General features: G+C 45.4%; 1 pseudogene; it reads right to left on the bottom strand.

The window, feature by feature from the left end:
- LOC122907403 overlaps positions 1 to 6,139 on the bottom strand; it is a 33,809-nt pseudogene extending 27,670 nt beyond the window's left edge.
- Between the last annotated feature and the right edge of the window lie 16,842 nt (positions 6,140 to 22,981).

Raw genomic sequence — 22,981 nt, 5'->3', positions numbered from 1 at the left:
ACCTAAATATGCTGGCATATAAAAACACAACAGTGAAGAAATGGAATGGAATTTTCTGGAATCCTTTCAGTTAAGTGTGATGCTACCTACAGCTTCACCCTGTACCTCCCCAAGAGCCGGATGAGCACACAGGCCGGTAGACCTCTCAGAAAGTGGAGCAGACACTGCCCTCCTGACCACTGCTCCCACTGGTGACAGGAGGAACCACCAAATTCCCCACCAGTTACCACTTCGCCAAGTATCCACCAAGAGAGATGCCAGAGGAGGCACCCTGGCCCCTCATGAAACTACAGCTCTGGAGGGAGCTGACGAACCCACAGGGGTGAGCTCAAGGTCTCCAGCCATGTCCAGAGGGAAGAAAACACATGAAACCCAACATAACATAAAACCCCATGGGAATCACGCCAATCCCCAGAGAAAAAGAGAAAGGGTCCTCCAAATGGTTCATGAAACCATGGGTGGAAGTCAGAGCCCAGAAAGGCTGCACCCACAACACTGGCCCCCACGCCCCACTTTTCAGGTCTCGAGCTGCAGAACACCCAGTGTAGATATAGTTTGGCTGCAAGGCAGACACTGAAGCTACCCGGACCTCGTCAGCACAGATAGGAAGTCTGCACAGGGCCTTCATGAGCCCATGAGTGTCACAAAGACACTCAGCACTGAGAAACAAAAGACTGAGGGTCAGAGGAGACACAATCAATATTCAGCCATCCTACCTGAATAGTCCACCTTGACAGAAAGTCAGAACTAGGTTGCTAAGGTGTACATATAAGTTGACAAAAATAAAAAGAAAAATGAGCAAATTATATGAAAGTTTACCAAAAAAAGAAGAAATAGAAAAGTCCAACAAAATATAGATGACCAATCTGACTTTAAAAATGGAAATCAAAATCAAGAAATACCATGTTTCACCTTTAAGATGAGATATCTGTATTTGCTTTAGTGATGTATGGTTGGGAAACGAGGATTCATATACACTGGTGGTATACAGTTGCCAATCTTTCTGGAGGGGAAACTGGCAAAACCCGCCAAAGTGAAAAAACACATACACCCTACAAATTTACCCAAGAGAAATTCTAGCAGAAATTTAGCAAGATTTCTATAAGAGAAAACCCATTAGAGCACTGCTTGTCGTGGGGCAAAGCTGTTAATCAAGCAAACCACCAATAGGGCCTTTTTAAAATCAATAAGATGCTCTTGATAGTCTGAAAGCTCTACGGATGCCTGAGTGCCTCAGTTAGGCATCTGCCTTCAGCTCGGATCATGATCCCAGGGTCCTGGGATCGAGTCCCACATCGAACTCCCTGCCCCGCGGGAGTCTGCTTCTTCCTCTGCCCGCTGCTCCCCCTGCTTGTGCACACTCTCTCTTCCTGACAAATCAGTAAGTAAATAAAATCTTTCAGAAAAATAAGTCTGAAAGCTCTAATCGTATACATACATCAAGGGGTTTTCCTTTACTGTAACACGTTGAACCATGAAATGGGACACACCTACCAAAAACGTACATGAGAAAGGGCCCTGCAGCTTGTGGGTTACCCAGCGAACACTCATGCAATGACAGCAGATGCCTGCCGGCACCCCACACCTTCCCAGCTCGGCCCTGTAGCCAGGAAAGCCAACCTCACCGAGCGCGGAGAGGGACGCCACAAGGGCTGGGCCGGCTCAGTGCTGCCCACTACCCGTCCACCACGGCGGACTCTGAAAGGAAGCAGCTTTACTACCCCCGCAGGCGGAAGAGCTTTTCTTGGCCTAGGAACAGTCCAGCCAATGAGAAACTGCCGCACTTCGCCAATGAAAAGCAGCCGCCGCCCTCCAGAGGGCGTTCCTTCCACACAGCCCCACCCACTCCCCCTTCCTAACGAAAAGCCTCCTGGCCTTGGTTCTCCAGACTGGCCTTCAGTTCCCCACGGGGCACTTGTCCTGCCCTGTGGTTCCTCCGCTTCTCCCAAAGAAGCCCTCTTTGTTGGTACGGCTGTTATTTTTAAGGCTGCTGCCACCAGATGCCCTGGCAACAGGAACCACCATCCTAAATCCCAGAGAACCAGCTACCTGGTCGCTTCCCTTCATAAACATCTTCCTACACTGCTTTTTAACTTTACATAACTGAATCAAAAGTTATTCTTTCATATCTTGCTTCTTTCACCCAACATCCCGCCTGTGATGTTTATTCAGCACGCATCAGTTTTTGTCTAGCTTTAAGATGTAAACAGGGGCTACCTGGACCATACAGTTATGGGTCTTTGTCCTAACTGGGGAAAAACTTTAAAAAAACTAATAAGCTAGTTATTTAGAGTTATTATTGTTGGTTTATGTAACATTTTTGTATTTTATTTTTAAAATAAAATGTGTTACTTTATTTTAAATATTGAGAAAAGTTCAACATCTCATTGTTCAGATAACATCTCTAAACCACCATGGGACACTCTAGCCCACCACATGCTTTTGTAGGGTCTGCCAGCTAAGAATGGCTTTCACATTTTTTTAATTGGTTAGGGATAGGGTTTGCTCATTTCCTCATGGTCTTACAGCCACTCACGCACCACGATGGCAGAGCCGAGGAGCCACATGCCCTGCTGAGCCAAAGAAAACTTCTGCGCACCCTGTGCTAAGCCATGAAGAGGAGCAGCCCAGCTGAAGCTAACTTGAAAGCTGAGGCAGGAAACCGCCACCTCCATAGCCCCAGCCATACCAGCGTTCCATAGCTGCCAAAGTACTCCTCGTCCTGCCACATGTCCTCAGGGTCACAATCCTCCAGGTGCTTCCTGAGGTGGTTTGCAAGTACATACCCACTGCAGCCCGTGTGCTCACCCCACCACCAATCAGCAGTTGTCTGCCTCAGGAAGAGAATTTCTTCTCCTCTCAAAAAGCTGAGCTGGATAAAAACATATAAAGAAGTCAAAATTCAAGAAAAACCTGCAGTTGGTATTTCAATAATGGCTCAGTGATAAGCCCCCCATCATTGGAGCCCAAATCAGCTATTTTAAAAAAGACTCAATGGGTAATTACACAAACTCACAATTTCTGAAAATGATACCAACACTGAGAGACTTTTGTGAAACATCTACATGAAAGAAAGCACAGCATAACTGATATTTTTTAAAGAAAAGATTAAACATTTTTGATCAACTTAAGAAAAAATTTCTCTATCGCCTCTTTGCTATAACTCGGCTATGTGGCAGCTGATTCACTTACTGGAGTAGAAAAAACTACATTCAAGTCAGTATCTTTTTTAAAGTTTTATTTATTTGAGAGAGAGAGAGTGGGAGTTGGAGGAAGGCCAGAGGGAGTGGGAGAGAGGACCTACAGCAGACTCCCCGCTGAGCACTGAGCATGGAGCCCAGTGCTGAACTTGACCTCACAACCCTGAGATCATGACCTGAGCTGAAATCAAGAGGCAGATGCTTAACCATCTGAGTCACCATCTTCAAGTCGGTATTTTTATTTTATAGCCTTAATGTTTATTAACTAGAATAGGTTCTAAATCAAGGTTTCTAAAAAGAAACTGCAACAGGTGCTTCCTTCCCCCATTCCTCACCCAGATATCTTACACCTAAGGCTTGGCATCAGAATCTGTTAGGCTGGGAAAAGAAGGGTCACTCAGAGGTCTCATTTGGCTCTAAACATCTGAATACTTCTTTACTTAACTTTGGTATGACTTATTCAAAATTCTTATCTGATTCTGTCATCTAGCATGCCATTTAGCCAAATCCATAAAACATGGACCCAAGGTCCGAGGCCCCTGCCTGTAAGCAAGTGTGTAGGGTTACCTGCGTCTGGTCAGCACAGAATAGTCTGAAATGGCCATGAACTCTTCTGGCTGCACACCCTCCTGGAGCTGCTCCCGGTCACCACATTCCACGTGACCTTCTCCCTCCTGCTCAAAACCAAGGGAAGAACAGAGGATGACTGTGGGGCTTCTCTCCGTGTCCATCCTAACAACCTGTAACCTTTGGTTATCAGGAAGGTTTCAAATGAAGAGCCACGTGACCATGGTTAATCACACAATTTGGGTCATCTTCACCAGCAGGATCGAGGGATCTCACCCTTACTCCACTTCCCCTTTTCATCTCTAGTACAAAATTATTTGCATCCTAGGAAGGACATCAAATAAGTAAGAAAAATGCACTTTTAGTGTCTACTTGGTGACTGATGCTGATCAGCAGCAACTCCTTCTGAAAGTGGTGACTGGCCCCAAGAGAAAGAAGACCTGCTTCTAGGCCTCATGCTCTCTGGACCTCTTCAGACTGGAGGACAGAACTGGGCAGACTTCCAGAAGGTGCCAGGGGCCAGGTCCAACCCTCATGGTCTGACTTGGACAGCGAGTCTGCTCATATAGACTTCTCAGGACCCAAAAGGGGAGCTTGAGACCACACATTGCCCAGTCTCTACTTTCTGTCAGAAGAGGCTTGTCTGGAAGAAGTCCACTGGAGGTGGCAGAACCTCCAAGCCCGTGTTCCAGTTCAATGCAGCAACTCCGTCCCAATATGTGCATTTTTAAAGAAGTTTCCTAAACATACACATAATTCATGTTCTTTGGAAAACATGTGAAGCACAAGTGTACACAGAGGAAAATTAAAACCATCTGTATTCTCACCCACTGGTCAGAAATAATGATGGTTAACAAGTTATCATTTATATTTTTTTCAGGCTTTTCTTCCCAAAGATTTTCTTTATTTACTGTCAGAGAGAGAGAGAGTACAAGCAGGAGGAGGGGCAGGCAGAGCATGCAGAGAGGAAGCAGCCTCCCCATTGAGCAAGGAGCCCGACACAGGACTCAGTACCAGGAACCTGGAATCATGACCTGAGCCGAAGGCAAACACTTAATGGAGTCACCCAGGCATCACTCTGGCTTTATTTTTAAGATTTATTTATTTTGAGAGTGAGAAAGAGCACTACTGCGTGGGAGAGGGGCCGGAGAGGGAGCGAGAGAATTTCAAGCCAATTCCCTGCTGAGCACAAGCCTGACAGAGGGCTCGACCTCACGACTCTGAGGTCATCATCTGAGCCAAAACCACGAGTTGGATGTTCAACTGACTGAGCCACCAAGGCACCCCCAGGCCCCCTTTTAAGTGTACACGTAGCATGTGCATACAGAGTGTTTACTGGGATCATGAAATTCTGCCTTGTGATATGTGTCCCACTTATTAAATTCTTTTTTTTTTATTAAGTACTATTTGCCAACATGCCATACACCGTTAGTTTTCTATGTAGCATCCAATGATTCATTAGTTGCGTGTAACACTCAATTATTATATTCCTAACATTTTTCCTCCTTGTTAAATTATTTCTAAATACCACTTCCTAACATTTGGTAATATTCTGTGAATTATCATAAATAATTTAACTGATTTCCTAGTTTGGTACCCTTAAACTATTTCCAGTTTATACTTTTACAAATTATGTTAGGATGAACTTTTTTTAAAAGATTTTTATTTACTTATTTGACAGAGGGAGATCACAAGTAGGCAGAGAGGCAGGCAGAGAGAGAGAGGGAAGCAAGCTCCCCACTGAGCAGAGAGCCCAATGCGGGACTCGATCCCAGGACCCTGAGATCATGACCTGAGCCAAAGACAGAGGCTTAAACCACTGAGACACCCAGGCGCTCCTAAGACGAACTTTCTTAAAAAATATCATTTTGTCTGTCATGACGATTTTCTCAAGATAAACTTTGGAGTGGGAAAAGGCAGATTAAGATGCCATGTATTTACACGCATGCACACACTCACACACACGCACAGTTGTTCTTTTGACAAAGTTATTTGAGAAGGATGTGACACTTTTTTTTGGCTTTTTTAATAACATAAAACCTTGTGAGAAACATCCCAATTCTTAGAACCCTAACTTACAAATTTCAACAACTGTACAATATTCCGCAATAGGAATTATTCCTGATTCCTCAGTCATCCTTGACTAATGGACGTTCTCCTGGTGTCCAGCTCTCTACCACGGTGTGGCCACAACATTCATACACATTTACCCTCGTGTGACATTTTATTTCTAGGAGACAGATGACCGAGGCTGGACCATAAGCTTTTCATTCACACATTTGCGAGACTCTTCCGTACAGGGTGCGGCGCCCACACTTCTCCAGCGAAGCAGACAGCACCCTCCGGCGACTACTCACGGCAATGGGCGCCATCGTGGTCTTTAATTTTTGCCTGAGCGACAGGTGTAGAGACACCAGAGAAAGCAAATATGTGGGGAAACAAGACTATTTCTTGTACTCCGTAAGAAAGACTTTTAATAGTATAAGGAGACACTAATTATTTATTGTGGGGTTTATGACAGATGTTATAAGAGCACAAACAGCACAGAACTAGGGGCAAGTAAGTAGAGCTAACGTGGAGGTGTCTTATGCTGTGAAGCGGTCAGACACAAAGAGCACTGGGGTGGGTTAAAGATGTGCATCACAGTTTCTTGGTAACCACTAAAATATTAGTAAAAGATACAGGTGCAAAACCAACAGAGGAGAAAATGTGGCATTATTAGCAATAATTCGTTAATCCAAACAGAGGTAACACTGGAGAAAGGTACCAAAAAGTAAGGGAAAACAGCAAGGTGGCCAACTCAACCACATCAGTCACCATGTTCAATGTTAACGGACTAAATACTCTAATTAAAGAGCAGAGATTGAGGGGGACAAGATGGCGGGGTACTAGGAAGAGGCGTCTTTTCAGCTGGTACCCCAAAGTGAGCTGATTACCTACCAAAGAACTCTGATCACCCATGAAATCAGCCTGAGATCAGAATTATACACGTCTGGATCTCTACAGGGGCATAAGACGCCAGTGAGCAGGTAAAGTGGAATGGGAACGGTGGACTGATATCAGAAGATAAACCAAAGGGGGAGGGAGCCACCAGAGGCGACCGGTGGGAAAGTAATACCCCAATACGAGCGAGAGTGCCCTGCGTCTGGGGACCAGCATTAACTTGGAGACTGGTTGAAAGCACTCCAAAAGAGCAAAGGATTGCAGGGGGAAATTGTGGGAATCGGGGCGGCTAGGGACAGGGGCTTAAGTCCCCGGTCCCAGACGGCCTCCCTGGCGCGGAGTCAGAGAGAGTGCGGCGGAGAAACCAGCTCCTGGTCCCTAAGCCGCCAGCGCGCCCCAGAGCCCGTGGGTTCCGGCTCCTGTGAGGGGATGGGAGCTGCGCTGGTCTGCAGAACGCGTGCTAGCCCTACCACAAAGCTTGAGATGCGCACACACGTCCATCGAGCTCTCCTGGGTTACTAAGGCCCAGGGGCGCTTCTTGACCTGCGCCATTGTTTCAAAGTCTAAGCTGCCCGCGCGCGAAACTCTTCCCCGGACAGAGGCGCGCAAAAGCCCAGCCTGTGGCTTACGGACCAGCGCCCCGTTCTCAGTGCCCCAGACGCGCGCCCAACCCACAGCCGCCTCTGAAAAGAGGTGCGCGCAAGCCGGGCACTCCAAGCCCGGGCCAGCGGCAAAATCTCAGTGTGCGATTGCTGCTTGGAACCTCTCTGGCGGTCAGGAGCTCTCAGAGAGATGCCACTGCCTTGACTTTGGGGACGAGCAAAAGATCCTGCGCCCCCAGGGTCTGCATCTTGGAACCTGCGCTGCCAGCGTCCAAGGGAGAATTTATTCAGCTTCTGCACCCAGACTAAGGCTTCTCTCTGAGACGGAGATCAGGGTGCGGTTTGATTTCTTTTAATACTACAAAAACCATCAAAGGCGGTCAAGGTGAGAGGAAAAAAAAGTGACCAAGCAAAAAAAACCGCCAGAGAACAAAAGCCTGAAAAAAACAGTTTCCCCAGAGCCCACCCCCTTGAGGGGGGCGGGGGGGACTCAACTCAGGAAACATCATTGACTGACAACCCACGTGGCAGGTCCCTTCCCCAGAAAACAAACCAAGAAAGAAAAAAAAAAAAAAAAGGACTACAAGAGAACCACCACTACTTTACAGGAAAACTTGTATTATTCACTCGTTTCCACTATTCCGGTTCATATATATATATATATATATATATATATATATATATATATTACACATAGGTAATTTTTTTAACCTATTTACCACCACAGCGAGCTGCACAGTACATCAAATTCCATAATACCTTTCTAACCTGAACGTTTTGATACATACACCTATGTGTTTCTTTTGCATTTTTATTTTTTGAATTCCTTTTTTTAAAATTTTAGTTTAGTTTAGTCTAGTATATTCCTTTTTATTTTTATCCTCTAATATTCATATAGAGTTAACTTCAAAGTAATCCCCTTTCCCCAATCAATACTACCCCTATAGGTAAACCAATTTTTAATTCCCTTTATCTTAGGAAAGTTGAGTCCTTTAACAAAGATATCAAGATATATCCAGGAAGAATCAAAACAACCTTCCTCGCACACACTGAGAATTTATAAGAACTCTCCCATCTTCTTCCACCAGTGTTTCTGTGTTTTTTGAGTTTGTCCTGATAGCATATAAATTTTACAATTGTGGTTCTTTTTGATGAGGTTGATTCTTTATTTGCATATATATATATTTTTTTTCTTTTCTTCTTTCTCTTACCATATAATTGTATCAGTCTTTCTATCTCTTTTTGTTTGACTACTTCATAAATCTTACCTTGGGGCCCACCTGGGCTGAAACTTCTCTTTCATCTTCCCTTTCTTTCCTGTCTTTCTCTCTCTCTTTTTCTTTTTTTCTTCTTTTTTTCTTCTTTTCCTTTTATTCTTTTTCTTTTCTTTTGTCTCTCGTTTGGGTGGGGAATCCTGATTGCTCAGAAGTGTTCCAGGGTGCACCTTGACTGCACCAGAGTTGATACATCCAGCTACATCTGTTCAGTCTTCTCCCACCAAAATGACTAGGAGGAGGAATGCCCAACAGAAGAAAAATACAGAGGATGGACCTTCTGCAACAGAGCTAATGGCTATCAGCATAGACAATATGTCAGAAAGAGAATTCAGGATAACAATTATCCAGGCAATAGCTAGGTTGGAGAAAGCCATGGGTGACCAAACAGAATTGATTAGGGCCGAACTGAAAGCGACCAGACAGGATGTTCACAATGTTAGGGCGGAGCTTAAAGCTACCAGGGAGGAGGTCCACAATGCTCTCAATGAGTTCCAATCTAATCTAAACTCTCTCAAATCTAGGGTAACTGAGAAAGAAGATACAATTAGTGATCTGGAAGACAAACAGATAGAGAGAAAGGATCAGGAGGAAGCCTGGAACAAACAGCTTAGATCCCACGAAAGCAGAATCAGGGAAATAAATGATGCCATGAAGCGTTCCAACGTCAGAATTATTGGAATTCCGGAAGGGGAGGAGAAAGAAAGAAGTCTAGAAGATATCGTGGAACAAGTCCTTCATGAAAACTTTCCGAATCTCGCGAATGAAACCAGCATTCATGTACTAGAGGCTGAACGGTCTCCACCCAAGATTATACACTCCAAAAAAACACCACGACACCTGATAGTCAAATTGAGGAATTATAATTGTAGGTATAATCTCTTGAAAGCCGCCAGGGCAAAGAGGCTCCTTACTTACAGAGGGAAGCCCATCAGAATAACGTCAGACCTGTCCACAGAGACCTGGCAAGCCAGAAGAGGCTGGCAAGATATATTCAGGGCACTAAATGAGAAGAACATGCAGCCAAGAATACTTGATCCAGCAAGACTGACATTCAAAATGGATGGAGAGATAAAGAGTTTCCAAGACCGGCAAGGCTTAAAAGACTATGCAACCACCAAGCCGATACTGCAGGAAATATTAAGGGGGGTTCTATAAAAGAGGAAAAATCCCAAGAATAGCATTGAACAGAAATATAGAGACAGTCTACAGAAAGAAAGACTTCAAAGGTAACTCGATGTCAATAAAAACGTATCTATCAATAATCACTCTCAATGTGAATGGCCTAAATGCACCCATAAAACGGCACATGGTTGCAGATTGGAAAAAACGACAGGACCCATCCATAGGCTGTCTACAAGAGACCCATTTTGAACCTAAAGATACACGCAGACTGAAAGTGAAGGGGTGGAGAAGCATCTTTCATGCCAATGGGACTCAAAAGAAGGCTGGGGTGGCAATTCTCATATCAGATAAATTAGACTTCAAACTAAAGACTGTAGTCAGAGATACAGAAGGACACTACATAATCCTTAAAGGGACTATCCACCAAGATGATCTAACAATTGTAAATATCTATGCTCCCAATATGGGAGCAGCCAATTACTTAAGAAAACTGTTAATCAAGAAAAAGAGTCATATTGATATGAATACACTAATCGTAGGAGATCTTAACACGCCTCTTTCAGAATTAGACAGATCATCGAAGCAGAAAATCAATAAAGAAACAAGAGCATTGAATGACACATTGGACCAGATGGACCTCATAGATATATACAGAACATTACACCCTATAACAGCAGAATACTCGTTCTTCTCAAGTGCACACGGAACCTTCTCCAGAATAGACCACATACTGGTTCACAAATCAGGACTTAACCGATACCAAAAGACTCAGATTATTCCCTGCATATTCTCAGATCACAATGCTTTGAAACTGGAGCTCAATCACAAGGAAAAGTTCCGAAGGAACTCAAACACCTGGAAGCTAAATACCACCTTGCTTAAGAATGCTTGGATCAACCAGGAGATCAAAAAAGAACTGAAACAATTCATGGAAACCAATGAGAATGAAGACACTTCGGTGCAAAACCTATGGGATACAGCAAAGGCGGTCCTAAGGGGAAAATATATAGCCATCCAAGCCTTGCTCAAAAAGATTGAAAAATCCAGAACACACCAGCTGTCTCTACACCTTAAAGAACGGGAGGATCAACAACAAATCAAACCAACTCCACACATAAGAAGCGAAATCATCAAGATTAGAGCTGAGATCAATGAAGGAGAAACCAGAGATACAGTAGAACGTATCAATGAAACTAGAAGCTGGTTTTTGAAAGAATCAATAAGATCGATAAACCACTGGCTACACTAATCCAAAAGAAAAGAGAGAAATCCCAAATTCATAAAATTATGAATGAAAAGGGAGAGATCACAACTAACGCCAAGGAAGTAGAAACAATCATCAGAAGTTATTACGAACAGTTATATGCCAATAAGCTTAGCAACCTAGATGAAATGGATGCATTCCTGGAAAAATACAAACTACCAAAATTGAACCAGGAAGAAATCGACAACCTGAATAGACCGATATCTAATAACGAGATTGAATCAGTGATCAAAAGCCTCCCAAAAAACAAGAGCCCAGGACCTGACGGATTCCCTGGGGAATTCTACCAAACCTTCCAAGAAGAAATAACACCTGCTCTCCTGAAGCTGTTTCAAAAAATTGAAGCAGAAGGGAAACTTCTAGACTCTTTCTATGAAGCCAGCATTACCCTGATCCCCAAACCAGGCAAGGACACTACCAAAAAGGAGAATTTCAGACCAATATCACTGATGAATATGGATGCTAAGATTCTCAACAAGATCCTAGCCAACGGGATCCAACAGCACATTAAAAAGATTATCCACCATGATCAGGTGGGATTCATCCCTGGGCTACAAGGATGGTTCAACATTCGCAAATCAATCAATGCGATACAACAAATTAATATGAGAAGAGAGAAGAACCACATGGTCCTCTCAATTGATGCAGAAAAAGCATTTGACAAAATCCAACATCCATTCCTGATTAAAACGCTTCAAAGTATAGGGATAGAGGGAACATTCCTGAACCTCATCAAATCTATCTATGAAAGACCCACAGCAAATATCATCCTCAATGGGAAAAAGCTTGCAGCCTTCCCATTGAGATCAGGAACAAGACAAGGATGCCCACTGTCACCACTCTTGTTCAACATAGTATTAGAAGTCCTAGCAACAGCAATCAGTCAACAGAGAGAAATAAAAGGTATCCAAATTGGTAGTGAAGAAGTCAAACTCTCTCTCTTCGCAGCGGACATGATTCTTTATATGGAAAACCCAAAAGACTCCACCCCCAAACTACTAGAACTCATACAGCAATTCAGCAACGTGGCAGGATACAAAGTCAATGTGCAGAAATCAGTTGCTTTATTATACACTAACAATGAAAATACAGAAAGGGAAATTAGAGAATCGATTCCATTTACTATAGCACCAAGAATCATAAGATACCTGGGAATAAACCTAACTAAAGAAGTAAAGGATCTGTACTTGAGGAACTACAGAACACTCATGAAAGAAATTGAAGAAGACACAAAAAGATGGAAGACCATTCCATGCTCTTGGATCGGAAGAATAAACATTGTTAAAATGTCTATACTGCCTAGAGCAATCTATACTTTTAATGCCATTCCGATCAAAATTCCACCAGCATTCTTCAAAGAGCTGGAGAAAATAATCCTAAAATTTGCATGGAATTAGAAGAGACCCCGAATCGCTAAGGAAATGTTGAAAAACAAAAATAAAGCTGGCGGCATCACCTTACCTGATTTCAAGCTTTATTACAAAGCTGTGATCACCAAGACAGCATGGTACTGGCATAAAAACAGACACATAGACCAGTGGAACAGAGTAGAGAGCCCTGATATGGACCCTCAACTCTATGGTCGATTAATCTTTGACAAAACAGGAAAAAATATACAGTGGAAAAAAGACAGTCTCTTCAATAAATGGTGCTGGGAAAACTGGACAGCTATATGTAGAAGAATGAAACTCGACCATTCTCTTACACCGTACACAAAGATCAACTCAAAATGGATAAAAGACCTCAACGTGAGACAGGAATCCATCAGAATCTTAGAGGAGAACATAGGCAGTAATCTCTTTGATATCAGCCACAGCAACTTCTTTCAAGATACGTCTCCAAAGGCAAAGGAAACAAAAGCGAAAATAAACTTCTGGGACTTCATCAAAATCAAAAGCTTCTGCACAGCAAAGGAAACAGTCAAAAAAAAAAAAAAAACAAAGAGGCAACCCACGGAATGGGAGAAGATATTTGCAAATGACAATACAGACAAAAGGTTGATATCCAGGATCTATAATGAACTCCTCAAACTCAACCCACACGAAACAGACAAACACATCAAAAAATGGGCAGAAGATATGAACAGACACTTCTCCAATCAAGACATACAAATGGCTATCAGACACATGAAAAAATGCTCATCATCATTAGCCCTCAGGGAAATTCAAATTAAAACCACATTGAGATATCACCTTACACCAGTTAGAATGGCCAAAATAACAAAACAGGAAACAACATGTGTTGGAGAGGATGTGGAGAAAGGGGAACCCTCTTACACTGTTGGTGGGAATGCAAGTTGGTGCAGCCTCTTTGGAGAACAGTGTGGAGATTCCTCAAGAAATTAAAAATAGAGCTTCCCTACGACCCTGCAATTGCACTCCTGGGTATTTACTCTAAAGATACAGATGTCATGAAAAGAAGGGCCATCTGTACCCCAATGTTTATAGCAGCAATGGCCACAGTCACCAAACTATGGAAAGAACCAAGATGCCCTTCAACGGATGAATGGATAAGGAAGATGTGGTCCATATACACTATGGAATATTATGCTTCCTTCAGATATGATGAATACCCACCTTTTGTAGCAACATGGATGGGACTGGAAGAGATTATGCTGAGTGAGATTAGTCAAGTAGAGAGAGTCAATTATCATATGGTTTCACTTATTTGTGGAGCATAACAAATAGCATGGAGGACAAGGGGCGTTAGAGAGGAGTAGGGAATGTGGGTAAATTGGAAGGGGAGGTGAACCATGAGAGATTATGGACTCTGAAAAACAGTCTGAGGGGTTTGAAGTGCCTGGGGGGGTGGGAGGTTGGGGTACAAGGTGGTGGGTATTATAGAGGGCCGGCTTGCATGGAGCACTGGGTGTGGTGAAAAAATAATGAATACTGTTTTTCTGAAAATAAATAAATTGGAAAAAAAAGAAAAAAAATAAAGAGCAGAGATTACCGACAGGAAAGAAACTGACATTTCTACAGGCTCTTACAAGAGAAACATTTTAAATATAAGGTTTTTGATTCAAAATATAGGTATATGTGCACCATGCAAGCTGGTACACCAATATTAATATAAGATAAACCAGATATAAGACCAAAAAAGTACTAGGTAAAAAGAGATTTCATAAAAATATAAAAGTCAATTTGTTTAGAAAGTAAAAACTATCCTGAATGTATATGTCAAATAACAGATTCAAAATACGTGAGTTGCAAAAGGAAGTTAAAAAGAAAAAAGACAAACCCACAATCATAGTGGAAATTTCTTTAAAATTTTATTTATTTATTTTAGAGACAGAGTGAGCAGGTGTTTAAGCAAGTGCAGGGAGCGGCAGAGGGAGAGAAACAGAACCCAGAAGGGGAGGGGGGCACTTGACCCTACGACCCTGAGATCATGACCAGAGCCAAAACTGTGAGTCAGACATGTAACTCATGAGTGACCCTGCACAGCCATGGTGGGAATTTCTGAAGCTCATCCCGCTCAGTAACTACACAACAAATGGGCAATAAAGGAGAAAGGACACAAATGTTTGAACAATACTAGTAACACATTTGACCTTAATGGCATTTATAGAAAACCACCAACTGCAGAAAACAGATTCTTTGTGGGTGCGTGTGGGGCACTCACAACAGCCCACCTGACTAGGCCACAAAGTAGGCCTGAATAAATTTCCAAGGACTGAATTTGTACAGAGCATATTTTCTGACCAAACATAAGCAATTTCCACTGATTTCCACTGTGACATATTACCAAGTATTTTAACTGATCAAAAATAAAAATACAACATAGTTAAGTGTGTAAGGCTAGAAAACTGAGGGCAAGAGGAAAAGTCATAGCTTAGAACACATGTACTAGAGAAGAAATGTTCAAGTCAGTGTTGCAAATTTCCATCACAAGATGCTACAAGAAGAGAAAATTAAACCCAGAGGGTGAAAGAAATGAAGATAAAAGCAGAAATCAATAAAACAGAAATCAGATGAACAAATAAAGTCAAAGACAAAACCAGTTCTTTGAAAAGATAAAACTGTTAAAACTCTAACCCTAACCCTAAACCTAACACTAACCCTAACCGTACACTAGTAAGACTGCCACAGACCTGCACACAATGGTGACAGTCACACAGGGGCAATCCACTGAACGTGACAGTCACACGGGCAGGTGTGATCCACGAACGTGACGGTCACACATGGGGGCACTCTGTGGGAGATGACAGTCACATGGGGTGGGGGATGCTGTGAGATGTGATGGTCACGCAGGGAGCACACGAGAGAAGGGTCTCATAGGGCTAATTTAGCTCTACACACACATCAAAGGCAAACCGCCAAAGCAACACTGGGAAAAGGCAAGTTGCAGATCAATAAATATAGATTGACTCGAGGGCCGAGCAGATTGATCCTCATGTGGGGTTTCTGGCCAGACTCCCAGGCATTTGTTCATTCGATGGGGAAGGCAGAATGCTGCGTTGTGGCTCCAGATTTCCCTATCAAGAGGGCTTGGAGACCAGTCGGTTGAGGATGGAATTGTGAACACAAGCTATGGTTCAATTCATTGCCAAGCAGAAGGCAGTTCCAATGTGCAGCGACTTATTCAATACATCCAGCACTGGAATAAGGCTGGAAGTCACATGTTTGCTCACACTAGAGTTTATGTGTATGATGACCAACCAATAGAGGGGTGGATTCAAGAGGATATGGAGGAGTTCACATGCTGAGACCTGAGAACTGCCGCAAAAAGTAATATTTCCTTGTACTGGGCAGGTGAAGTCTGGTTTGTTTGCTCTAGGTTCCGCCATGTGGAAAGATTGTGAAGAAGAGCTCTCTGGCATGGATGCGGGAAAGCACACCTCCATTGACCATTGCAGCTGAGGAACATGGCAGGTTCATTCTGGTGGCTCTGGGGCGAAGTACCAAGGCCTTGAGTTGACATGGAATCTCATGCAGATGAGCCACAATGCTGGTTTGTTACCAAGGAGATCTTAGAATGTGCTGGTTGCTAAGGTGCCATGCAGGATTCTCCTACCCTGAGGGTTTGGCACAGGTCGAAGTGCACGGTATCCTCCTGGGGACAGGAGATGTTCTGTCATGTGGCTCAGGGACCACATGATGTGTCATAAATTGGTATTCCAGAACAGGTCCCTGAGGACAGATACCTGAAAACCTAATGGGGTTCCATTGAGGGCCTAGGGGCATTTCAGTTTCAATCTTCTATCTCACGATCTTTGACTGGGCTATCTCCCTGGATGTAGGTGATCAGGGTGTTTCAGACTACGCATTTCCGTCCAGAGTGGCCAGTAATAAGGGGTGGGCTCAGGGCCCTTGCAGGTTTCTCCAAATCTAGAGTTTTTGGGCAACTGTGACTGGCAGTTTCCTTGGTGATGGCAGGGACAGTCCTGTGGTGTGGATCCAGAGACACCATCCTGGAGGGCATGTGCACCATATTTTTGTTAGAGAAGGCTGCAAACACAAATTCGGATTAGAGTGAGTGGTGAGGTGATCTCAGGCCCAATGCATAGACCTGGATGGCAGCTTGTCTGGAACTGTAATTAGGGTGACTGGAAGGCAGTAGAATAGGCTTTTCTCTCTGGATTGTGTCCATAATGGCCTCAGAATGCAGGTGTGTTCTCATCAGTCCATGGGGGACTTTTCCTCTCTATGGTTCATGGTGGCTCCACATAGTTTTGTGGCTTTTTCGGGGAAGGGAAGAGTGCTGTTTTCCATCTTAGGGGTGCCCCAAAACAGTGATTCCAGAGACAGGCTCTGGGTCTTGGCACCTGGAAAATCCGACCAAGGGTTATTATTTGGGCCTAGGGGCTTACCAGGCCTCCAATGCCAGTCCTGGAGGTACAACTGAGAGCTTTGTTTGAAAACATGCTCAGGTGAGGGTCACTATGCCAGATTTTGCTCAGGACGGCCCTCAGGTGTGGGCATGGTCTCAATGGCCATGCAGTAGTCTACCACTCTGAATGTTGGACACCCTTCCCAACTTCCAGGAATCCTGCCATAGGGAAGGAGGATTTCTCTATTGTGATTCAGGTTCCCCCATTGGTAGGGATTCCAGGAAAGGTCTGGAGACAGTTCCCTGAGTACCAAGGATGGGTAGAGATGACTGGCCTGGTACTTGGCCTGTCTCACATGCTGGATATGGGCGCCGATCTCTGGGTGGCTGACATGAGGCCAGGGCTCAGACTCTGTCAGACACAGCACTAGGGTCCAGGGCTGTCTATAATTCGGGGTTCCCTTGAGAGCCGAGTAGATTGATCCTCATGTGGAGTTTTTGGGAAAACTCACCAGGCCCTTCTTCTTTCTATGGGGAAGGCAGAATGCTGCATTGTGGCTGCAGAATTCCCTATCATGAGGGCTTGCAGACCAGTAGGGTGAGGATAGAATTGTGAACCCAAGCTATGGATAAATTCAGTGGCAAGCAAATGGCATTTCCAGTGTGCAGCGGCTGATTTGAATATCCAGCTCCAGAGTAAGGACAGACGTCAGATGTTTGCTCATGGTGGTTTGTGTCTATGATGACTGACAAATGGAGGGAGATGACAAGCTGCCATGGAGGATTTCCCACACTTGGGCTTGTGAGATGCTCCAAACAGCAAGGTTTCCTTCAACCCGAAAGGGGCAGTCTGGTTTGTTTGCTCGAGAGTCCCCCATGTGGAAAGATTGGGTAGCAGAGCACTCTCACATGGATGCCTGGAAAGCACACCTCCATTGAACATTGCAGCTGTGGAACATGGCAGGTTTGTTCTGGAGGCTCTGGGGCGAAATACCAAGGCCTTGAGGTGACATTGAATCTCATGAAGATGGGTCACAATGCTGGCTTGTTACCAGTGAGATCTTATAATCTGCTGGTGACTACAGGCCGAGTAGGATTCATCTACCCTGAGGGTTTGACACAGGTCCAAGAGCATGGCTTCCATCTGGGGCCAAGAGATGTTCTTTTGTGGGGCTAAGGGACCATATGTTGTATCATAAGTTGGTATTCCAGAACAGGACTCTGAGGACAGATGCCTGAAAATCTAATCTAGTGTTCCAATGAGGTCATAGGGACATGTCAGGTTCTTCTTCTGACTCAGGACCATTGACGTGGGTGTCTGCCTGGGTTCAGGTGATCAGGATGTTTCAGACTTCACATTTGTGTCCAGAGTGGCCTCCAATATTGGGGTCGGCTCAGGGTCCTTGCAGGTTTCTCCTTATCTCAAGGTTTTGGGCAGCTGTGATGGACACATTTTCCTTGGGGATGGCAGGCACAGTCCTGTGGTGTGGTTCCAGAGACCCCATCCTGGAGGACATATGAGCCATGGTTTGGGGAAAGAAGTCTGCAAACACAAACGCGGGTTAAGATTAATGGTGTGGTGATTGCAGGAACAATGTATAGACCTGGAGGGCAGCTCGTCAGGACCTGTAAATCAGTTGCCTCGAATGCAGTAGCACAGGCTTTTTTATCTGGCTTGTGTGTTCAGGATGGCCACGGAATGCAGGTGTGGTCTCATGGATGCATGGGAGATTTTTCCTCTCAAGAATCCTGGCGGCTCCCTATACTATTGTGGCTTTCTCGGTGAAGGGAAGAGTGCTATTTTCCATCTTAGGGATGCCCAAAACAGGGTTTCCAGAGACGCCCTGTGGTTCTGTGCACCTGAAAAGTCCCACCAGGTGTTAGGATTTGGGCTTAGGAGCATACCAGGCCTGCAATGCTGGATCCTGGAGATGCAACTGAGAGCGTTTGTTTGAAAGCATGCTCAGGTTGGTGGTCACAATGCCTGCTTGTGTCCAGGGCGGGCCTCATGAGTGGGCGGGGTCTCCTTGGCCATTCATCTCTCTACCACACTGAGGTTTGGACACCGATACCACCAGCCAGGATTCCTGCCATGGGGAAGGAAGATTTCTCTATTGTGCTTCAGGTCCCCCCATTGGCAGGGATTCCAGCAAAAGTCTGGGGTCAGATGCCTGACCCAAGAATGGGTAGAGATGACAGCCCTGGGCCATGGCCAGTCTCACATTGTGGACATGGGACCCTACCTCTAGGTCTGACACGAAGTCGGAGATGAGGTTCTGTCAGACACAGCAATAGTGGCCAGGGCAACCTAAAAATCGGGGTTCCCTCGAGGGTCTAGTAGATTTATCCTCATGTAGGGTTTCTGGGCAGACTCACCAGGCCCTATTTATTACTATGGGGAAGGCAGAATGCTGTGTTGTGGCTTCAGAATTCCCTATCAAGAGGGCTTACTGAACAGTAGGGTGAGGATGGAATTGTGAACCCAAGCTACTTTTAAATTCAGTGCCAAGCAAAAGGCAATTCCAGTGTGTAGCAGCTGATTCAAATATCCAGCACTTGAGTAAGTGCAGATGTCAGTTGATTGCTCATGCTGGGGTTTGTGTCTATGATGACCAACAAATGGATGTGTGGCCTCAAGAGGCCATGGAGGATTACCCACTCTTGGGCTTGTGAGATACTCCATACAGCAAGGTTTCCTTTTACCGTTCAGGGGAGTCTGGTTTGTTTTCTCCAGGGTTCTCCATGTGGAGAGTTGGTATCAGAGCACTCCTACTGGATGCCTGGAAAGTACACCTACATTGACATGGCAGCTGAGGAACATGGAAGTTTCATTCAGGTGGCTCTGGGGCAAAGTACCAAGGCCTTGAGTTGTCATGGAGTCTCATGAAGATGGGTCACAATGCTGGTTTGTTGTCAGTGAGATCATAGAATGTGCTGGTTTCCAGGGGGCCTTGCAGGATTCATCTACCCAGAGTGTTTGACACAGGTCCAAGAGCAAGGCTTCCTTCTGGGGACAGGAGATGTTCTGTTGTGTGGCTCAGGGATCATGTTGTATCATAAGCTGATATTCAGAACAGCCCTCTGAGTACAGATACCTGAAAACATAATCTAGTGTTCCAATGAATCCTAGGGGTATGTCAGGTTCAATCTTCTGTCTCAGGACCATTGACTTGGCTATCAGCCTGGATGTAGGTGATAGGGTGTGTCAGACTGCGCATTTGCGTCCAGAGTGGACTCCAGTATTGGGGTGGGCTCTGGGGCCTTGTAGGTTTCTCCTAATCTAGAGGGTTTGTGCAATAGTGACAGGCACAGTATCCTTGGGGAAGACAGGTACACTCCCATGGTGTGGCTCTAGATACCAGGGCAGGTGAGCCATGGTTTTGGGAGGGAAGTCTGCAAACACAAACTCGGGTTAGGGTTAGTGGCAAGGTGATCACAGGCCCAATGTATAGACATGGAGGGCAGTTCATCAGGAACTGTTAATCAGGTGACTCAAAGGCGGTAGCACAGGCTTTTCTCTCTGGCTTGTGTGTCCAGGATGGCCTCGGAATGCAGGTGTGGTCTCATGGGTCCATGGGATATTTTTCCTCTCTAAGGATCCTGGCAGCTTTCAATAGTTGGTGACTTTCTCGGGGAAGGGAAGAGTGTTGTTTTCCATGATAGGGGTGCCCCAAAATAGAGATTCCAGACAAGGGCTCTGGGTCTGGTCCCCTGGAAATTCCCACCAAGGGTTAGGATTTGGGCCTAGTGGCTTACCAGGCTTGCATGCAGGATCCTAGAGGTGCAACTGAGAGGGCTTGTTTGAAATCATGCTCAGGGTGAGGGTCACAAAGCTGCTTGTGCCCAGGGTGACCCTCATGAGTGGGCGCGGTCTCCTTGTCTATGCAGCTGGCTCCCACCTTGAGGGTTGGACACCCATCCCAACAGCCAGAATCCTGCCATGGGTAAAGAGGAGTTCTCTATTGTGCTTCAGGTTCCCGCATTAACAGGTATTCCAGCAAAGTTCTGGGGACAGATGCCTGAATACCAAGGATGGGTAGAGATGATGGCCCAGGGCCATGGCTGATCTCTCATGCTGTATATGGGCCCCATCCTCTGGGGCCCATATACAGCATGAGACACAGCACTAGGTGCTATGGAAATCTATTAACAGTGTTGCCTCATGGGCCGAGTAGATTGATCCTCATGTGCAGTTTCTGGGAAGACTTAACAGGTCCTTCTTCCTTCTATGTGGAAGGCAGAATACTGCGTTGTGGATCCAGAATTCCCTTTCAGTAGATATTGCAGACCAGTATGTGAGGATGGAATAGTAATACAAATACAAAGCTATGATTAAATTCAGTGTGAAGCGAAAGGTAGTTCCAGTGTGCAGCTACTGTTTCGAATATTCAGCATCTGAGTAAGGGCGAATGTCAGATGTTTGCTCATGCTGGAGTTTGTGTCTATGATCACCCAAAAATGGAGGTGTGGTGTCAAGAAACCATGGAAGATTTCCCACGCTGGGGCTTGTGAGATGCTCCAAATAGCCAAGTTTCTTTCTACTGGACAGGGGGAGTCTGGTTTGTTTTCTCTGGTTTCTCCATGTGGAAATTTTGTGTAGCAGAGCACCCCACATGGATGCCTCAAAACATCCCTCCGTTGACCATTGCAGCTGAGGAACATGGAAGGTTCGTTCTGGTGGCTCTGGGGCATTGTATCGAGGCCTTGAGTTGACATGGAGTCTCATGAAGATGGGTCACAATGCTGGTTTGTTACCAGGGAGATCATAGAATGTGCTGGTTGCTAAGGGGCCATGCAGGGTTCAACTACCCTGAGGGTTTGACTCAGGTCCAAGAGCACGGTTTCCTTCTCAGGGAGGAGATGTTCTGTTCTGTGGCTCAGGGACCATATGTTGTATCATAAGTTGGTATTCCAAAACAGGCCTCTGAGGACAGATACCTGAAAAACTAATCTAGTGTGCCTATGAAGTCCTCGGGGCATGTCAGGGTCAATCTACTGACTCAGGACCATTGACCTGGGTGTCTACCTGGATGGAGCTGATCAGGGTGTTTCAGACTGTGCATTTGCGTCCAGAGTGGCCTCCATTATTGGGCTGGGCTCAGGGGCCTTGCAGGTTTCTCCTAATCTAGAGGTATTCGGCAAAAGTAATGGACACAGTTTCCTTGAGGATTGCAGGCACAGTCCTGTGTTGTGGTTTCAGATACCAGATCCTGGAGGTCATGTGAGCCATGGTTTTAGGATGGAAGTCTGCAAACACAAACCCAGATTAGGGTTAATGGCGAGGAGATTGCAGGTCAAATGCATAAACCTGGAAGGCAGCTCATCAGGAACTGTAAATCGGATGACTCGAATGTGGAAGCACACGATTTGTATCTGGATTGCATATCCAGGATGGCCTCGGAATGCAGGTGTGGTCTCATTGGTCCATGGCAGATTTTTCCTCTCAAGGATCCTGGTGGCTCCCAATAGTTTGGTGGCTCTTCTCGGAGAAGGGAAGAGTGCTGTATTCCATCTTAAGGGTGCCCCAAAATAGGGATTCCAGAGACGGGCTCTGTGTCTGGGCCCCTGGAAAATCCCACCAAGGGTTAGGATTTGGGCCTAGGTGTGTACCAGGACTGCGATGCAGGATCCTGGTGGTGCAACTGAGAGCGTTTGTTTGAAAGCATGCTCAGGCTGAAGGTCACAATGCCTGCTTGTGCCCAGGGCAGCACTTATGAGTGGGCGTGGTCTCCATGGCCATGCAGCTGGCTCCAATGCTCAGTGTTGAAAACCCATCCCAACAGCCAGGATTCCTGCCATGGGGAAGGAGCAGTTCTCCTTTGTACTTCAGGTTTCCCCATTGGCAGGGATTCCAGCAAAGTCTGGGGACAGATGCCTGAATACCAAGGATAGGAAGAGATGATGGCCTTGGGCCATAGCCGGTCTCTCATGCTGGATATGGGCCCCGATCTCTGGTGGCTGCCACTAGGTCTTGGCTTAGGCTCTGTCAAAAACAGCACTGGTGTACAGGGCAGCCTATAAATCGGGGTTCCCTCGAGCACTGAGCACATCCATCCTCATGTGGAGTCTGGGCAGTCTCACCAGGCCCTTCTTCTTTCTATGGGGAAGGCAGAATGTTGCGTTGTGGCTCCAGAATTCCCTCTCAAGAGGGCTTGCTGACCAGTCGGGTGAGGATGGCATTTTAAACGCAAGCTACGGTTCAATTCAGAGCCAAGCGGAAGGCAGTTCCAGTGT

The sequence above is a fragment of the Neovison vison genome, chromosome 5 (genome assembly GCF_020171115.1).
Source record: "Neovison vison isolate M4711 chromosome 5, ASM_NN_V1, whole genome shotgun sequence".
NCBI classification, from domain to species: domain Eukaryota; kingdom Metazoa; phylum Chordata; class Mammalia; order Carnivora; family Mustelidae; genus Neogale; species Neogale vison.
The sequence above is the reverse complement of the archived record's forward strand: the minus strand, read 5'-3'. Positions and strand labels throughout refer to the sequence as shown.